This window comes from Amphiprion ocellaris, chromosome 11 (genome assembly GCF_022539595.1).
Source record: "Amphiprion ocellaris isolate individual 3 ecotype Okinawa chromosome 11, ASM2253959v1, whole genome shotgun sequence".
Classification (NCBI taxonomy): Eukaryota; Metazoa; Chordata; class Actinopteri; family Pomacentridae; genus Amphiprion; species Amphiprion ocellaris.
Window position 1 is genome coordinate 30118130 of NC_072776.1, and position 18642 is coordinate 30136771.

General features: G+C 37.8%; 1 protein-coding gene and 1 non-coding gene across 4 annotated transcripts in view; both read left to right on the forward strand.

Moving 5' to 3' along the window:
- ndp (norrin cystine knot growth factor NDP) overlaps positions 1–18642 on the forward strand; it is a 29837-nt gene that overhangs the window by 776 nt on the left and 10419 nt on the right. Inside the window, exon 1 of one of the 3 annotated variants that reach the window (XM_023263142.3) lies at positions 413–916. The exons of the other annotated variants lie outside the window; for them this stretch is intronic. The gene's annotated coding sequence lies outside the window, so the exon portion shown is untranslated. Of the gene's footprint in view, positions 1–412; positions 917–18642 lie in introns of those variants that run through there. 3 annotated transcript variants of the gene reach the window in all.
- trnal-aag (transfer RNA leucine (anticodon AAG)) lies at positions 7244–7325 on the forward strand. The gene has a single exon. It is a non-coding gene; the product is annotated as a tRNA-Leu (tRNA).

The following is an 18642-nucleotide window of genomic DNA, read 5'->3' on the forward strand; positions in this document are numbered from 1 at the left end:
CTCTAGATCCACTTCTTCTCATCTTTCCATTAGCTGCAAGTATAGTCTAGATTTGACAATTCACTCGGACGTGAGATAATCTGATGCTTGTTTGCTGGAGTGACACTTGGACTCACTTTTCCTCGTCGGCTGCACATCCCTGAGCTCAGGTGCACATTCCTCCCTCCTTGCAGGTCTTCTCTGCTCCGCCTGAGTCCAGAAAGCGCAAGTGGTTGTGATTAGGACGCGGTGTGTGACACGATGTGTAATAGGAGGAAACATGTTTGTGTTGGCGCCGCTGGATTGGCTAATCAGGCACTGACAGAGATGCTGGAAGGACAGCGGAGCTCAGCGGGCTCGTAGGGAGAGCGCGAGGTTAATAGCGGTGCGAATAACTTCGGATGTGTAGGAATATGCGTTTTACAGGTGTGTGTGTGTGTTCATATCCGTGAGTGTGTGATTGACTTGGCCTGTTCTGCTGGACCCCGAGGCTGCTGGCTGAGGCTGGAAGGAGATGATGACAGATATAATAGCCTCTGTGGTAGGTAGGTAGGAGGAGGAGACCAGCTACCACTTCCATTCCACGGAGGAGGAGAGGCAAGTGTGTGAGAACGAGAGAGCAAGAAGGTGTTTAAATGAAAAATGAAGTGACTACAAAAAGGCTGGGGGGGGATAATGAGAAAGGGGGAAGAGAAACAGCCCAAGTAGGAGGGAGAAACATCTGAGAAAGAGACTCGGAGAAGGACACAATAAATAGGAGAAACAGAATGAAACTGAGATGTGTGAGAGAGAAACAGGGCCGGAGGAGGTGAGACTGAGAGAGTCTGAACCCAGGAGGGAGGAAGAGAAGGAGAAGGAGACGGAGTGATGCAAACATCCCTGCAGACATCCTTCTCCACTTCCAGCGACACCAGACGAGAAACAGTTTGCGCAGCCGGTAAGAAAGTGTGTGTCTGTGGGGTTTTTTTTTCTTCTCTCGTCTGCATCCTCATCTCAGACCAAAAATCACCTTCGGACTGTTTGGAGAAGAGGAAGGCGAGGAAGAGGAGTAGGAGGTGTGTTTGAAATGTTGCACATTCAGCCAGGTGCAGATGGACAGCAATGCTCTGGCAGAGCGGCGCACGGTTTTGTGTCTGAGCTCTCGTGTTTCATATTCTCACACATGCATGCAAACACACACACACACACACACACACACACTGGGGCCCATTGTGAGTGTATTTATCTGGACAGTGTTGAAGCTCCGATAGGCAGTTCACAATGTCTCACCACCGCAGGAATGTGCTTCTGACAAATGGATGCTCTGCACGAAGCCCGGGCCATTGAGAGGATCCTCGGCCCGCCAGCATGTGACAGAAGAAAGCTGCCCGAAGAAACCTGGCCGATAAAACAAACACGCCTACGACTCCTTCGCTCACTCCTTTTCGAGAGCGCCTTCGGGCCTGGAGCTGAATAGAGGATTGATCTAGTTTCACGCGTCGCTTCCAGCCTGCAGCTCGGTGCTTTTCCTCCAGAACAGAAGATTCGGGAGTTCAGGGGTTGCTGCTTCTTTTTCACCACTGAAGACACAGAAATGAGGCGATCTTCCTCCAGACAGGTCCTCCTCTGTCCGTCTCGGCTGCTTCTGAGAAGCCTGAATTGTAAAGCTAACACGAGCTTAGCCGCGGCTCACACGGCTGCCTGTCATTGGCTGCACGCTGCTCTCAAATCCACACTGTTTGTCTTATCTTTACTGGGGGGGGATATATTTAGTGAGGAGCTTAGCTTTTAGGAGGCTGGCGCGTGGGGAGGCTATGAGTGTGCGAGGAGAGAGGAAGTCAGTGTGTGTGTTTGTGGAGCTGGCGTCAGTAGACAGTGGAGGAGCTTTGGCACTCTGCATGCCAAACTGTGTGTGTGTGTGTGTGTGTGTGTGTGTGTGTGTGTGTGTGTGTGTGTGTGTGTGTGTGTGTGTGTGTGTGTGTGTGTGTGTGTGTGGAGGACAGGTCTGTGCAACCCCTCCACCCTCCTCGCCGCAGTCAGGAATCTGCCCTTTAGTTTATTAAAAGCTGGTGAAACAATGGAGGGGGGCGAGTGCCGGGGATGGAGGTGAGCTGAAAATCATGACGTAAAACTCCGAGCTGGGTGCAGCGCCGCAGCCAATCACGGAGCAGCGCGGTGACGTAGGCGGACAGAAGAAGAAAGGCAGAGATAGAGGTATTCGTGATGGCTGAAAAAATTAGACCTCCCCCGCTCTACCTGCCACCTCTCCCCGACTCCCCCCCTCCTCCTCCTCCTCCTCCTCCGGCGGCCTTTGATGCACCTGTTTTCTCAGCTATAACTGAGCTGCACATTATTACCACCGCAGAGCAACAACTGTGTACTCAGCTGCCGGCCCAGGATCCCCAGGCTCCTAAAACTTACATTCCTGCACAACTACACGCTAAAAAGTCAAATTCCAGTTAGATGCATGGTTGCAAGATGAAGAAAAATCAAATTTGCTGATTTAGATAAAGCTTTTACATTGAAAACATTATTTTAAGTGTTGTGTTGACATAATAATGTTGCATCAACTTAATATTTTGAGTAATTGAAAGTCAAATTTCTCCAATACTTGATGTAACTTAATGAAATTGGCTTAACTTTATTTTCAGCATTTCAAATCGTCTATCGTGACATGCTCAGACAGTTTCAGACAGTTAAGACTGGTAATTAAGTTTACTTACTAAATCAAAAAAAAAACTTCTATTGGGGAGGAAAAGTGAATTCCTCGAACTTAGAGGTGTCAAACTCATCTTGGTTCAGGGCAATTTGATCTGAAGTCAGCCGTACCTGTAAAATCAGAGCATAATAGCCTATAAATAACCACAAAATCCAAGTTTTTCATGTTGCTTTACTGCCAAAAAAGTATGTTCTGAAAATGCCATCTTTTTACAAAAACATTAGGAATAACCTGAAATTTCTTAAGCATGGGCCAGTTTTGGCCCATGGGCCGTATGTTTGACACCCCTGCTCTAACTCAGTATAGTTTGTTGGTTGAGCTTTATTTCATTAGAAATTGTCTTAACTCAGAAACACTGATGGAAAGCTGCTGCATTAATTGTTTTCACAAACATGTGATAGGTGCCAATAATTATTAGATCAAGTGTTCAATACTTTTCCAGTTATTGGTGTTATTTTAATTATAGATTCACATATGAATTTTAGATTTTACAGTTCAAAGCACATTGAAATTTAAGATTTATAGTCCTTTCAATCCTTTTGACTTTGAATTAAAGGCAAATATACGTTTAATAATGTTTTTGCAGATTTAATTACAATTAAACTTTAATTTTAAGGATTTTTTATTTTATTTACAGTTTTTTTTTTTTTTTTTTTACATATTTCTTTTCTGTGGTTTTACTAGTTACTATCTGTAACTTTGTGGCTCTCCAACTGGAAGCTTTTCCTACAACACCTACAGCTGCAAGTTCTTTTCCCTGCTACAGACTTCCTTGGTTTATATTAAAAAAAAATGTGAAAAACGTCAATCTGTGTGTCTCAGAACCCAAGATGACAAACGTTTATCGTCCAAAACCCAAAAATATTACGTTTACCATCACAGGTGATGAAGGAAACAGAAAGTATTCACATTTAAGGGCGTGGAAACAGAGAATTTAGACTTTTTTCTTTTACCAAAATCAATGAATCAATTAGCAAAGTAATTAATGATTGATTTAATAGCTGCCGAAGTGTTGTTGCAGCTCTAATTATGTGGCAGTCGAACTTTTGGGAAAAGAATGTGTTTCTTCGAAGACATAAATAAGAATTCAATTTAGCTGTATTGGACGGTCACTTTTGTAAAACCTGCAATGTTTAGAAAAACACAGCTCTTTTATGAACACAAGGTTTGTGTGAAAGAGAACAAAAAGCCATAAGTGAGGTGGGCAGAGATATTTATACAAGCACCCTGCTGGTAGCAACAAAACAAGGTGGCTGAGAAGTTCTTCTACACAACATATGGCTCGTTCAGTCAGGAGGCTTCATGGTGTCGCTTCTCTTCTTCTTTTCACATTATTTTGTCACTTGTGCTTCTTGAACAAAAGTCTGCATTATGACTTCTTTATTTTTGCACCTTTTTATGGCAAAGTAGAGCAGTTATTGATTCATTTCAGTTATTTTTTAATAGTTTCTAAGATACTTAACACAAAAAATTGTTTAACTGTTGTAATAACTGAGTACATTTACTCATGATTTTAAAGTTCTTTTTCCTTCCTCTGCTCTACATTTCAGAAGCACATATTGCACTTTCTGCTCCACTACATTTATTTATGACAAACCTTTAAAATACAACACCTTGTTAAAGATTAAACCAGTGGTTTTTTTTGGCTTCTTCCAAACATCAGTGCGTAATCGGACTCACATTTCACATGTCTGACTTGTTAACGGCTCCAACAAACAGTGATTTTTCCTCTAAACATCTCACATTACAATAAATGTTCCAATGATTCAGTATCTCAGCAGAAAGATTACAGAGAAACTGGAAACAGATTTTTGCGTCAGAACTTTGTTTTTCTTTGTTTCCTGACCAATAAATCATGTTTAGAGATTTATCATCTGTAGCTGAATATAAAACTAGAAATAAAGTAGTTTAAACTGCAGCAGCTACAACAGTAACATCACTGATGTTTAACTATTAATAACGAAATGATGCCACAAAACGCAGACTTTTAGTTTCACTTTTACTGTTCCACGAAAGATTTTTCATGCTGGACTTTTACTTGTAATGGAATATTTTTACTTAAAAGATCTGAAAACTACTGATGGACCAAAACAAAACAAAATGTTAGCAGACCAGTTAAATAAGCGATTAATCACTAATTACAATCATTCATTACTTTGATTTTGGCACATGAACATATTTATTAATTAATGAATTAGCTCTGCATGCATGGCCTCAGTTTTTTAATTTTACTGTTTTCTAAATGTTTTTCAGTGATCCTGGATTCACATATTCATTTTCAAAGTAATAATGCAACACTATAAATATACACTGGAAAAAATACTAACAATCCAGCTAAAGACAAATTGTGAAAATCTGGTCGTAAAGGTCCAAGAAACGATTTGCTTAAAGAAGTGCAATACTGTAACTGAAAAGCTGTAAAACCACTGAACATAAGCAAATACCCGTAAAATAATAGTATTTTTAGCTGTTTTAAATGCAGGAAAACTGTATAGTTGTATAGTCATACTTTGAATAGAACAAATTTCTACTGATGTGGACATTATTTATAGTTTTGGCCCGTTTTCTAAACAGTCAACATGTAATTTAATACATTTTCTTTGATTTTAATAGAAATTCTCAGGATAAATGTGTAAAATAGCAGTTTAAAATATTATTTACCATTTTTCAAACCCAATATAAATCAATTTTATTTCAATTAATGGCAACTATCTATTTAATAATATTTTTTAAGATTTCAATACAGTAAAGCAGTGTAATTTTACGGTCAAACAAATGTTAGTTATTTACAGCTTTGTTTTGTAGGGTTAACATGTAAACACATTTTTAACAATTCTGTCATTTTTTTGGATCAAATATTATTTATTGAAACAGGAAGAAATGCTTTTTCAAAAGTAATTTCTTCAAAATTGAATTAAGATGTTTAAAAACATTAATTTATTTGCAGTATAATCCAGTACTATAAAAATAATATGCTATAATACTCATACTTAGACACACATCTGCCTCTGTCCAATGACTGAGGATCATCTTTCCCATCATAGCCTCTAATAATAACAATATAATAATATCTTCGGACCGTAAGCTCAGACTCATCATCTCATAACTCCTCAAATCCACAAGCTTCAAAGCAGAAGGACTGCGGTATGTAAGGAAGGTTGTACTGCAGTTATGTATGTAGTTATGTGGTTTGGCTCCCCACATCTTCTGAACCCAGACTGGATCTTCTTGCAGGTTCTGAGTCCGTCTTAAATTATCTGCCCCTTGGCAACGCTGCTGCAGTTGTACCTACAGAAAAAAAAAAAGAAGTGGAATTTGCTTAATTTGATTTGCTCTATGACAGATGATATGTCGTTTAATAAGCAGTTCTACGCAGATCTAGAGATAGGTCTGGAGTTACATATAATGCGGGCTGTGTAATAATTTTTTCTGCCTCCGGGCCTCCAGCTTTGGCTCTCTAATTAGTTTCTGAGTGCTGGGAATTCCGCATTGGTGAGTTGAAGAGAAAAAGGAGCCTGCTTTGGATTTTTTGCAGTTGTTGTGCCAAATTATCGAAGTTGTAATTTGTTTGAAGAAAAGCTGAAGCAGTGGACAGACTCTGTTGACTAGCAACGGGAGGACATTCAGGATGAATCTAGAGCTCAAACACTCGACTGCGAAATGAATAAATAACTTTAACTAGTCATGTATGTACGGCCTGTTGAGGTTTTAATTCATGCACCTAAAAGCAGTTTGCAATTCAAAGAGTACCATAACATAAAATACAACTGCTAGCATGTTCCGCTAACCGCTTGTAGTAGTAACAAGAGACGTAAATGTTAAACAATTTTCTGAACTGATAGTCGGCTACGTTAACAATCAAAGACTGATTAATTGTTGAAATGCTCCTAAGCGTTAGCAGCTGAAATGCTCGACTGCTAAATGATTAAATGATAACTTTAGCTAGTCATGTACGTACGGCCCGTTGAGGTTTCAATTTGCGCACGTTAAAGCAGTGGGTCTGCAGTAAGAACAACACTTTGCAATTCAGAGTTTTGAGGGTTCTGTCTTTTTTTTCTTTCACATAAAATGCAACTGTTAGCATGACCCGCTAACCACCTGTAGTAGAAAAAGGGGACGCAAGTGTTAAACAATTTTTTGAACTGATAGTCGGCTACATTAGCCATCAAAGACATTAGACATTAGCAGCTGCAGTTTGTGAGCAGTTCCCTGCCTGTGTTAGCACATGAAAATCTTAGCGTGAGTCCCAGGTAGCTAGCAAGCTAAAACACCTTTTTAAGGCTTGACACTGCCAAGTTCATCAACACAACAGCTGGCAGTTAGACAGCAGGGAGGTGTGCTTTTTGAAAGGGCAGTCAGCAACCACACATGTAACTCCACCTCACTAAACAGTAAAGGGCCCCACCTGGTGGAACAACCAGGTACTACAGCAGATCTAAAATACACTTAATACTGACATGCGTGTCTCATGTGCATGCTCTAACCAGGTAGCTTTGCTTCCTACACCTAACAAAGCCATTTTGTACTGTCAAGTCCAACACATGAAGCTCTTACGCAGACTTTCATGGTAGCATGGCCGAGCGGTCTAAGGCGCTGGATTAAGGCTCCAGTCTCTATGGGGGCGTGGGTTCGAATCCCACTGCTGCCATTACTTTACCTAATTGCCCCTGATTCTGAATTTGTCCTTTTTTTTATGTGTGAGGTAAAAGAAACTCATGTCACTTGAGTTGGACATGCGCCAAAAAAACAGACATCTCACAATTTTACTGTCTTTTTTGTGAAACTAGTGCGTTTTCGTTTGAGATTTTTAAACCTTGTCTTTATTAGTCAAAGGTCTTAGTCTTTATTAGCATAAATACTAGAACTACAATGACTAATTGATTACTTTGTCAAGTGTTAAATTAACTGCCAACTTATTTGATAATCGATAAATCAGTTTGGCAATTTTTGAAGAAAAAAAAGACCTAATTCTTTGATTCCAGCTTTTTGAACGTTCCTTTTTTCCCCTTTGCGACAGTAAACTAAATATTTTTGCGTTATAGATAAAATAAGACATTTGGAACTTTGGGAAACACTGAACAACATATTTCACAAGTAATATGCAGTGAAAATAATAGCATGTTGCTTCTAGATGTAGAATGAGAAGCTTCCAGTTAGAAAGAGCCACAAAATCAGCAGAGTCAGCAGGCGGAGGCAGAACTTTGACCCTCAAGTTTTGCTCTATTCTGTAGGTCTCATTTAAAAACTCAAAAAAAAGAACTATTTGCACCAAATTCTTTTAAAACAAAAATTAAATATGGACTTCTAGCTGCAACTACAAAGTCATGACTAGTCTCAGCTGTGACAAACAGTCACATGATAAAAATTCAGAGTTTTCAGTTGAACTGCAGGCAGTGTTAAGCAAATATTGGACTGAATAATCAACAGTGGTAACAACAGTTAGGTGCAGCCCTGATATGTATGTAAAAATCTACCCTGAACCACCACTTTCTTTCCCTCTAATACTAAAATCGACGCTCTGGACTATTTGTTGTGACCAGAAACTCTCTCTAATTCTCCATTTGAACAGAATAACTTTATTTTTTGTGAAGCATCAGCAGTCTAGTTGCGCTTTACGGCTATTAAAACATTTATTTTCCCTCCACCGAGCTCTAACCATGGACGACTGCCACTGAAGGCCAGGTGGAGGCTTTAGGACGACAAAATTGAGACTAAATCGTACCTGAAACCACAACCTCCCGCTCCCCGTCCCAAACCACCTGCTGTATGTCAAACTAAAGCGTATCTGAATGCATTTTAACAAAGATAAAGTGGCTTCGTGCTCCAGAAAATCCTTCACCTCATCACACGGAAAGTTTGACTTTCTGCGATTCTGGCCTCGGCAGCAGCAGCAGTTATTCTACAGCAGTCATCAAGTGAAGTTGTTTACTTTAATCGAGCTGAAATTTCACGGCTAATTCACAATGAATGACTTGTTGTATTTGGTGAAGCACCGCTGCCAGCACAGTTGTAAGTTGAAAACAGCGAGGACCCAAGGTGACACGAGGATCCAACACTCCTCCCAGACATAATCACAGCAGAGTGGTACGAGAACCTGGAGCCGCTCGCTGAAGGGAAAGGAGTAATCGCTTTTGGGAGGAACAAGTGGAACAGAAAGGGGATTTATTTTTGGATTTGTATCAGAAAGACAAGGTCAGTTTGATGGATGATGGGGTTGCTTCCAACCGATAGATCCAGGAAAGATGCAGACCGTAACAGTTTTTAGTTTGAGGATCATTATATTCGAATGAGATGGCTGCGATGCAGCGGAGCGGAGGCTGCAGCTGCTCTCTGTAAACTCTCAGGGTTCAGTAGCTCAGTTTCCATCCCATTTTTTGGCACATGTCAAAGTATTGCATTACAAAAGGTTAAAGGAAATGGCAATTTAAGAAAAGAAAGTCCTACACTGCGAAAACATTTTTATGCCGTGAAAAAAAAGAGAAATTAAAAAACCCCTTACAGTTATTTTGCAAAGCTTTGTTAAATTACAGATAACTGGTAAAATCATAGAGGAAAAAGTAATTCTAAGTATTTTTTTAAAAGATCAAAACTAAATAATGTACACATCAAAAATCTGTATTTTTACAAATAGTACTTTTAACAAAAAAATGCACCAAAAAATCTGCAAAAAATATCATTATTGTTATATTAAAAATATGTACGGATTAATTAAAAATATTGAATTAAGGTTTGAAAAATGGCATTTTAGATTTGTTTTTTTACAAATATAATTTCTTCTTTTATGACATTTAACTGCAGAATTACACAATTTTCATTGTATTTAAATCAGCAAAACATATTATTATAGAAAAAATGTGCAAGGATTAATTAAAAGCATTGAAAAAAGACAAAAATTCTTACAATTACAGATAATATCTGGTAAAATCACAGAAAAAGTATTAATTTGTGTGTTGACTATAAAAAAGGCTATAACTGAATAATCTCCACATCAAAACTTAGATTTTTAAAAGGCAGTAATTCCTTCGTTGACAGCATTTCACTGTAAAATTGCACAACTTTAATTTTATTTAATTCATAGAAATATATTATTAAAAATTATCTCTTTTAAGATTAATTAAAAGACTTGAAAAATGCAAAATATTATTTTAACTGTTATTTTACAGAATTTGTCTTTTTTAAATTCCAGATAATATCTTATAAGATTACAGAAAAAAAAGTATTAATTTCCTTGCTGACTGTAAAAAAATAACAAAAAAACCTGTCCAAAACTGTAAATATTGTCCACATCAAAACTCTGGATTATTGCATTTTTGCCGAATGTTTTTTTTTTTTTTTAACAAGATATTTGCTGTAATTTTATTTCACAATTTTCACAGTTTTCAAACGTGACCGTTGCTGCAAGATTGTAACCGTTATTTAGATCATTTTTACATTTTTTATTTTATTTATTTTTATGCTCAGTTGAATTAGTTTTTGATGTCTTTGAAAAATGATTAATGCAGACTGAGAGATGAAAACACCTCTTCTGAATGAGTTTTGACTTTGCAAACACTGAACTCAAGTGACCGATCAGCTGTTTTCTTTAGTTGTCTTCGTCATCACGGAACTGTCAATACCAGCTGACATGAAAGAATAACCATAACTCACCCCATTAAAAACAATTCCTCAAGACTTTATTTTGTGTGCTTGTTTATTACAACCGTGTAGCTCATAGCGCCACCTTCTGACAAAACTAGTCAACCTAATTCACATTTTCTGCTTTGAGGATTTCAGATGTCTGCTTAACAATCATATATAAAACAAGAAAAGCACTCAGAGAGCGCAGTTCTCCGCCAAGGCTGCTTAGTCATTGAATCATTTCCGACAGATGAAATCTATAATAAAAAAGTACCTTGTGTTGAGCACAGGTGTGTGTTATGCATGTGTATGTTGTGTACGGATACCGAATAGTGTGACCCAAATATGTAGCGGGCAGATGGGACTCGGAAACATTGCCACAATTAAATCAGTTGTTCCTGTTATCGTTTCTGACAGGTAAGTCCTGATAAGTCCGCAACGGTCGATGTGCAGTAGGATCACAATATTGTGATCATCAGCAGGCAGCTGATGTAGTGTTCACTTCTTGTCATAGCTACAGTGACACTGTGCTGCTATCTCACAACGATACAGAAATCCTTAATAAATCCATGGATCCAGACTATAAGCCGCATCACTGCCAAAATCGAATCAATTAGTCCTTGTGTCATTTCAGATCTTCTCTGAAAATTTCATCAAAATCCGCTGGTCCATTTTACCTCCGCCAAGTTTATGTGACGATCGGCATATGTTTGTCTGTGAATCTGTCGGTCTGTCCGTGTGCAATGTTACTCAAAAAGGGACTCACGGATTTGGATGAAATTTTCAGGGAAGGTTGGAAATGACACAAGGACCAAGTGATTAGATTTTGGCAGTGATGTGGCTTATAGTTTGGAACCATGGATTTGTTAAGAATTTCCCATTGCCAGATAACGGCCAGCACGGCATCACTGTAACTATGACAACAAGTGAACGCTACATCAGCTGCCTGCTGATGATTGTGATCGTACTACTGACTTATCGGGACTGATCCATCAGAAATGATACAAGAAACAACTGAATAAATTGTGGGGGTCTTTCTGAGTTATCCTTCCATCCTTACGTGAATTTTCGGACTTTTCGGCAGCTTCTTCTTCATGTCAAGAAACCGCTCCTTAGATAAACATTTCCTGTGCCACAGGAATGGTGCCAAAAATAAATGCCCATGACATTAAAAATACGCCTTCAAAATAAAAGCATGGAGGGAATGGTTTAACACTAGCAAAACAAAGCCTTGCAAAAAGTGATGAACTGATCAACAGACCTTTATAAGAGTAATTTACACACATGCAGGTCACCAAATTCACTATCCGTCCATAACGTACACATGCATAACACAAGCCTGTGCTCAGGTCATTTTGTTTGAGAGTACATCTATATTAAATGGCCGCATTCTATAGTGCTGTACTTTCTGATCATCAATAATAATAGTAATGATAATAAAATGCTGCATTTCTACAAAAAAAATGCTGCATTTCTGACAATGCCATATGGGGGAATGAACATCTTTGCCAGAGTACTGCGCTCTCTGAGTGCTTTTCTTGTTGAGTAATGCTGCTAACAGACAGACGGACAAACGTTCGCCGATCGTCATCCACCGTGTTCTTTGGTGAAGTAATAAAATCTGAGCAGAATAAGTGATCTGGACCTCCCAACCTTGTTTATTTCAGCGTCCAGCACTGACAGACCTGACTTCTCGGTTTGCAGACTCACAGTTCAGTAATGAACTCAGTCTCTCTGTTACATTCTCCATATATTATCCTAAAAGCCCCCATTATCGGAGCCAGCTGCCGTTCAGAGCTACGTATTGACATCAGCAGCTTTCAGAGCAGCTAGAGGAGGCGGTAATTATGACGTGTAGTCACCTTGTAGTGACCGATGTCCTGCAGAGCCAAACAGACAGATGACAATCAATAGGAGAGCATCATAAAATGGTGGGAACGTCTGGCCAGCTCTGCTAAATGTTAATCAGAGAGGACTCTGCTGGCCGCCGACCAGAGTTACAACATTTGAGGTGGAATGAAGTTTATTTGGCTCGTCTTGGTATTTACTAGGCCGATCACTCCCATCATTATCTCCGTCCACTTTGCTTCACATTAAGGCCAGGACCTGTTGTCCTGTTTAACAGAAACACATGTTCGGAGGGGAAACGGTGATTTATGAGGAAACGCGGAGGATGTTTTTCTTGTGTGAGGTTCGCTCTCGATTGTTTTAATGTGTTTTCACTTCATAAAAATCCATTTGTTGGGTTTGAAAGATGCAGCAGTCGTATGTGATTTCTGCTCATCCATGCAGCTGCTAAATCAAACCTACAGAAGCCTGAAGATTCCCAATAAAGTATAACATCTATTCAACCTGCAAAAATTTGATCACATTTTAACCTTCTAAAATCCAGTTTTTCTTTTCCTGTCACATTTTTACTCACTTTTTAATGCAATATAAAATCCTGCACCTCTATAGAAACACAACAACCACAACTAGAACTTAAAAAATTTCTTTTTGTGCAGTAGCCATTATGACATAAATGTTTTTTAAAAAATGACTTTCATTGGGGATTTATTCAACAAAAATTGCAAAAACCTGGAATAAATATACATTTTTCTAAGAGCCCACAGTTGTTAACACTACTGGAAACACATGATGGTTCTCCTGACTATAGATATTTTACTAATCACATTGTTACTTCCTATACTAGTTTCTGGGTAAACACTGTCTGCAGTTCAAACTAAAAGTCCCTCAATTTTTGTTGGTCACATCTGAGTCACTATAGAGTTGCGATTTCACAGAATTTTGTTTTTTTCATGGAATTGGTTCCATCAAATTAGCTATTTTTGGCAAGTTTTCAAATGAAATATGTTGGATAAAGCCATTTTATTAAAAAATCCTTATTAAGATACCTAAATGTAACAAATTTTCCGAGCAAAAACTGCACCTCACACATGATTAGTTCAAGGACTGTTTGGAAATTGATAATCCGACATTTTTTTCTTGTTTTTCTTTCTTCTTTTTACAGATCACTTGGGCAATTTTGAAAACTGTTTCTTAGAAGATAACGCACCTTTTCACCTCGTTCTACACAAAAACATAGAGGACAGAATAGTGTTAAAACACTTTCCACACGACTTTGTTTGGTGTCCAAAATTTCATAAAATATTCGGACTACGACCCCTGGTGTTTAGCACGTGTAAATGCATTTCGTTACAAATGGATGGACATTTCACTGCAGCTGTGGGAGGGATTTTATTAGTTCTTTACTGTCCAGGTTAATGGAATATATCCATAAGGCATCCATAATGCGACAAAAATAGGACCGATAATACAAATAATCAAGGAGGTTTTCCTCTCAGGTTGCAGCCAGTTTTGCGAAATATTTTGCTAAAAAAAATATTAACCATTATGTATAAACTCTGGACGTCACACAGCTAAACTAAGCTACAAAGAGCATTTTACAGCATTTCACTATAAAAATACACAAACAAAAAAATATGCAAAAAATGTCATTATTATTGGAAAAATATGTACGGATTAATTTAAAAAATTATTAATATTTGAAAAATGACAGCTTTATTAAACTGATGTTTTAAAGATTCTTCCTGTTTTTTTCAGCTCATATCTTTGCTGTTGCTTGCTATTTGCTGTATTTAAACCAGCCAAAAATATAGAAAAATATCATTTTCAAAAGCATTGTTTTACAGATTTCCCCTGCTTTTTAAATTACAGGTATCTAGTAAAAACTACTCCTGTTTTTCTCCTGATTGTATTTTTGCTTTATGTATGTTAAACAATGTGAAATTTGGCGGGAAACTTCAGAGAGATCAAACTGTGTGGCAGGAAGCTGGAAAAACACACACACACACACACACACACACACACACACATATATATATATATATATATAGAGAGAGAGAGAGAGATATGTGCGTGTGTGTGTGTGTTTTTCCAGCTTCCTGCCACACAGTTTGATCTCTGAAATTTTCCACCAAATTTCACATTGTTTAACATACTTAGAGCTAAAATGAAATCAGGAAAAAAACAGAAGGAGTAGTTTATATTAACAATCACAAAGGTTTCTAGAGGAATGATTCCTGTTTACTACACCGAGATATGCATAAACGAGGCCTTCTAGTCCTTCTTTAGGTTAACTATTTTGATTTTCAGCTGTCCATTGTACTTCAAGTTGAGTAAAGTTTTATCTGATATTGTCTTTATTTATACGTTGAGTGTAAAAGAAAAAAATGAAGAAAAAAACAGCATTAACTGTACAAAATGTCCTCATCAAAAACTGTATTTCTACAAATAGAAATTTGTTCTGTCATAATATGTCCCTGTAAAGTTATATAGTTTTACTGTCCTTAAAACTGCTTAAAAAAATCATGTTTTTACAGGTTAACATCACAGTATTACGCCATTTTTTTGAAATATTTTTTCTGGCACCCTTGCTGCCGGGTTTTCACATTATATTTACAGATTTTTTTTTTTTTTTTTACAGAGCTGGTAGTGAACAGTGTGTTTTATGAGTGTTTTTTCTTCTTCTTTACAACATCTACCTGCTGTGCCTGAAAACAAAGCCGTAAGAAGCAAAACAAAAAGAAGCAGGCGAATGCTGAAGTCTGGTCATTTTATTTACAGGATTTTATTATTATGAGCAAAAACTCTTTCCTGCTGCATAAAGTCATCTGATCTGGTGCTGTTCTGGAAATATTGATGATGGCAGCTTGAAGGCAGGCATTGTGGGATCAGCTCATCTGTTTTATGGAAAACAAGGAAAACAAACTAAAGTCTTGCTTTAATTAGTTTGGTTTTATGGTGCAGATTGTTAAATAAAGCTGCAGAAAGGTCGGGGTGCTTCGTGTTATTCTGTCACTGGAGCGCCGCTTGGTTCCTATAATGAAGCTCCATGTGAACGTCGCTGCTCTTAATGGGGACTCGGAGGCCACGGGGCAAATAGAAAATGTGCAAGGGTGGGTTCCTGCCGCCTCACAGTTTAATCCGTGTAAACAAGTAGCTTGTAAAGAGCTGCAGTCGTGAATCTTGATTTGATCCGTGTGACTCGCCTGCTTGGTGGATCCAGTATTGATTTCATCTCGTCCTAAAAGGCTCGAGTGTGTCCAGGCTGTGGACAAACCCGCTAACGATGCTGTTAGTGATACAGCAGCGGCGATGGGGATAACAGTGGTGGTTGTGATGCTGGGCCAGGTACGGCTGGCAGCGCTGGAGGTGCTGATGGGTCGCTGGCTGCACGGATCAGGGCTCGGCCCGCTGTGTAAACCCTGCAGCACATGTTCCAGCGAAACATCTCCGGGAGTATTTATTTTAACAGGCCAAATGATACTTCTATTTCTCTCAGGAGGAATGTTAAGGCTAAATGATTCCCTTTAGGAGGAAAAACAGTGGGGCTGAGAGGAGGGAGGAGGAGGTGGAGGAGGTCCGACTGCTTGATTTCAGTTCAGACGAGGAAATCGGTGCAGAGTCGTCCGGCAGCGATGATGGATGCTATTCGGGGGCGATATAGAAGTCGAATTGTGTGTGTTTATTTGTTTTTGCTTAATGGTTTCCTCTGCTTTGATTGTGCCAAATGTGCCGTTCAGCGCGACCACTGTTAGGCCAATGCACATATATGCTCAAAACATAAATTAACCCTCTGAAATGCAAACAGCTTATGGGCATTTTTTTTTCGCTCCTGTCATATTTTTCTCAATGTGGGCTCATTTTTTTTTCCAGCAATATAAAGTCCTGTGCCTCTGTGGAAACAGAACAACCATGACTAGAAGTAGAGAGAACTCAGAAATGTCCTTTGTACGTTTTGACACAGTTACAAACAAGAAAAGCACTTAGAGAGCTCAGTACTCCGCCAAGGCTGCTCAGTCGTTATATGATTTCTGACAGATGAAATCTTAAAAAAGAAATTCATGGTCTGCAATGGAAGATTTGTAGTCGGATTGCAATCATGTGATCATCAGCAGGCAGCTGATGTAGTGTTCACTTGTTGTCATGGTTACAGTGACGCCATTCCACTATCTCGCAATGATACATAAATCTTTAACAAATCCGTGGATCCAGACTATAAACTGCATCACTGCCAAAATCTAATCAGGTGGTCCTTGTGTCATTTCTGACCTTCCCTGAAAATTTCATCCAAATTCATTTATCTGTTTTTGAGTAATGTTGCTAACAGACAGACAGACGGACAAATATATGGCGATCCTCACATAAGTCCGCCAAGTCTCCGCCTCCTTGGTGGAGTAAAAAACAAAATTGTCTTTGTTGGATGATCTTTTAACAAAAATTGCAAAAACACAGACTAAACAGACATTTTATCTATGGAGGTGTACAATACTGGAAAAACATGATGGCTGTCCACGCTATAGATAATTTGAAAGATTTGAAAGCAGAGTGGTCTAACCCACTTTCTGTAGTTTATGAGAAAAATGGGTTCAAAGTTTTGTGTTTTCAAGAATGGTCTAACATTGGAAGTGGGGTTAGACCAGTCTGCCACTAAAATTTAGATCATAAAATATTACAGACATAATATAAAACTCAGTTTGGATTTTTTGTTTTGTTAGACCACTCGTATTACTTATTACTCACATTGTTAGTTTCTATACTCATCTCCTCTCTGCTCTGAGGAAACACTGCCTGCACTTCAACTTAAAAGTCCCCGATTTTTGTTTGCAGCTGAGTCACTATAGATGTCAAAACTGCACTGAATTTTGTGTTTTTCAAAGAAGATTGTTAGATCAATTGATTCATTCATGTAAGATGAAGTGATTTCAGTAAAAAGTCCTGATTTATAAAACTTCGATTTAGTGAACAAAAACTGCACATCACACATGATTACTTCAAGGACTGTTGGAAAGTTGATAATCCAACATTTCTTTCTTGTTTCTCTTTCTTCTTTTTACTGATAAATTGTGCAATTTTGACAACAGTTTCTCAAAAGACACCTTTTAAACTTGTTCTGTTAAGCTGTGCACAAGCTGTAAGTTGTTTTGTGCGAGATTAAATAATTATAATGCCATAAATCTTCAAGGAAAAGATAAAATTATAGTTGAATTTCTTTGATAATTCATTTAAAACCTAGAATCAATGTGGACGATTTTACCAATGCTGAGGAAAAAGTGGTAACTTGACATACTGTGGCTTTTTTACAACTTACATTATTGATCTATTTGATACTTATTGGCTGTTTAATCTGCATTAATTAGGAATATCTATAAGTCTGATACTTGATGTAACCTGAATATAGTCTCAAGAACTATAAAACTTTGTGCAGCAACATCTGAACAGACGATACAAACATATCAGCTATAGATATTCAGAACTGTAAAACACATATTTACCCACATATGCACTTAAAAACAGCTAAGAATGTCACAACTACGTTTACAAAAGACTGGCAGATACGTTACAGTATTTAGCATTCTGTAAATTCTACTCCAGCTTATATGACGTTTTACTTCTACAGCTGTAACAATTAACTGATTTGGTGTCAAATATAACATGAATCTCCCACTATTGTGATAACTAATGATCACTTTAAGTATTTTTAACGGAAAAAGTACTTATATTTGAATATTTTATGGTTTCTTTCCTCTTTTATGACAACAAACTGAATATATTTTTCATTTGATGACGTCACCTTGGGCTTTGGGAAACACTCATGGACATTTTTTCATGATTTTTCTTTACTAAATTAAGAAAATAATCAACAAATCACAGTAATGTTTCTTGTAGCTTTAGTTTTTTCTTAAGATTATACAATACAGATGCTTCTTATACCCCAGTTTGCACTTTATTTAAGTTTTAAAGGTGAAAATAAATTCAATAAATCACTAGTTTGATAATTTAGTGTCAAATATTAAATTTCTCACCCAAATCTTCTTATTCAAGTCTCTTGTATTTGATCATTTTCTGGTTTCTTTTGTCTTTTGTGACATTAACTGAATATATTTTCATTTGAAGACGTCAGTTTGGGCTTTGTGAAACACTTTTTCAAATATTTTTTCTTTAGTAAATCAAGAAAATAATCAATATATGATTTTATTTAGTCATTTCTTTCAAATGCACAATACAGATGCTTCTTTGACCCCAGTTTGCACTTTATTAAAGTTTTAAAGGTGCAAACAATTTCAGTAAATTCCTAGTTTGAGTCTTGCTATACATTATTTGCTATTTTTGAGGAGGCTACTTGTGTATTCTCCGTAGTTTCACCCTAACCTTTTAGCACACGGATATAAATCAAGCCTAAGTATGTAATTATAGAGAATTATATGCACAAACTAAGTGAGAATTTACGAGAAGCTGCAGTAAACCGATCCAGTAATCGACTCGTATTTCTACACAGACCAGGT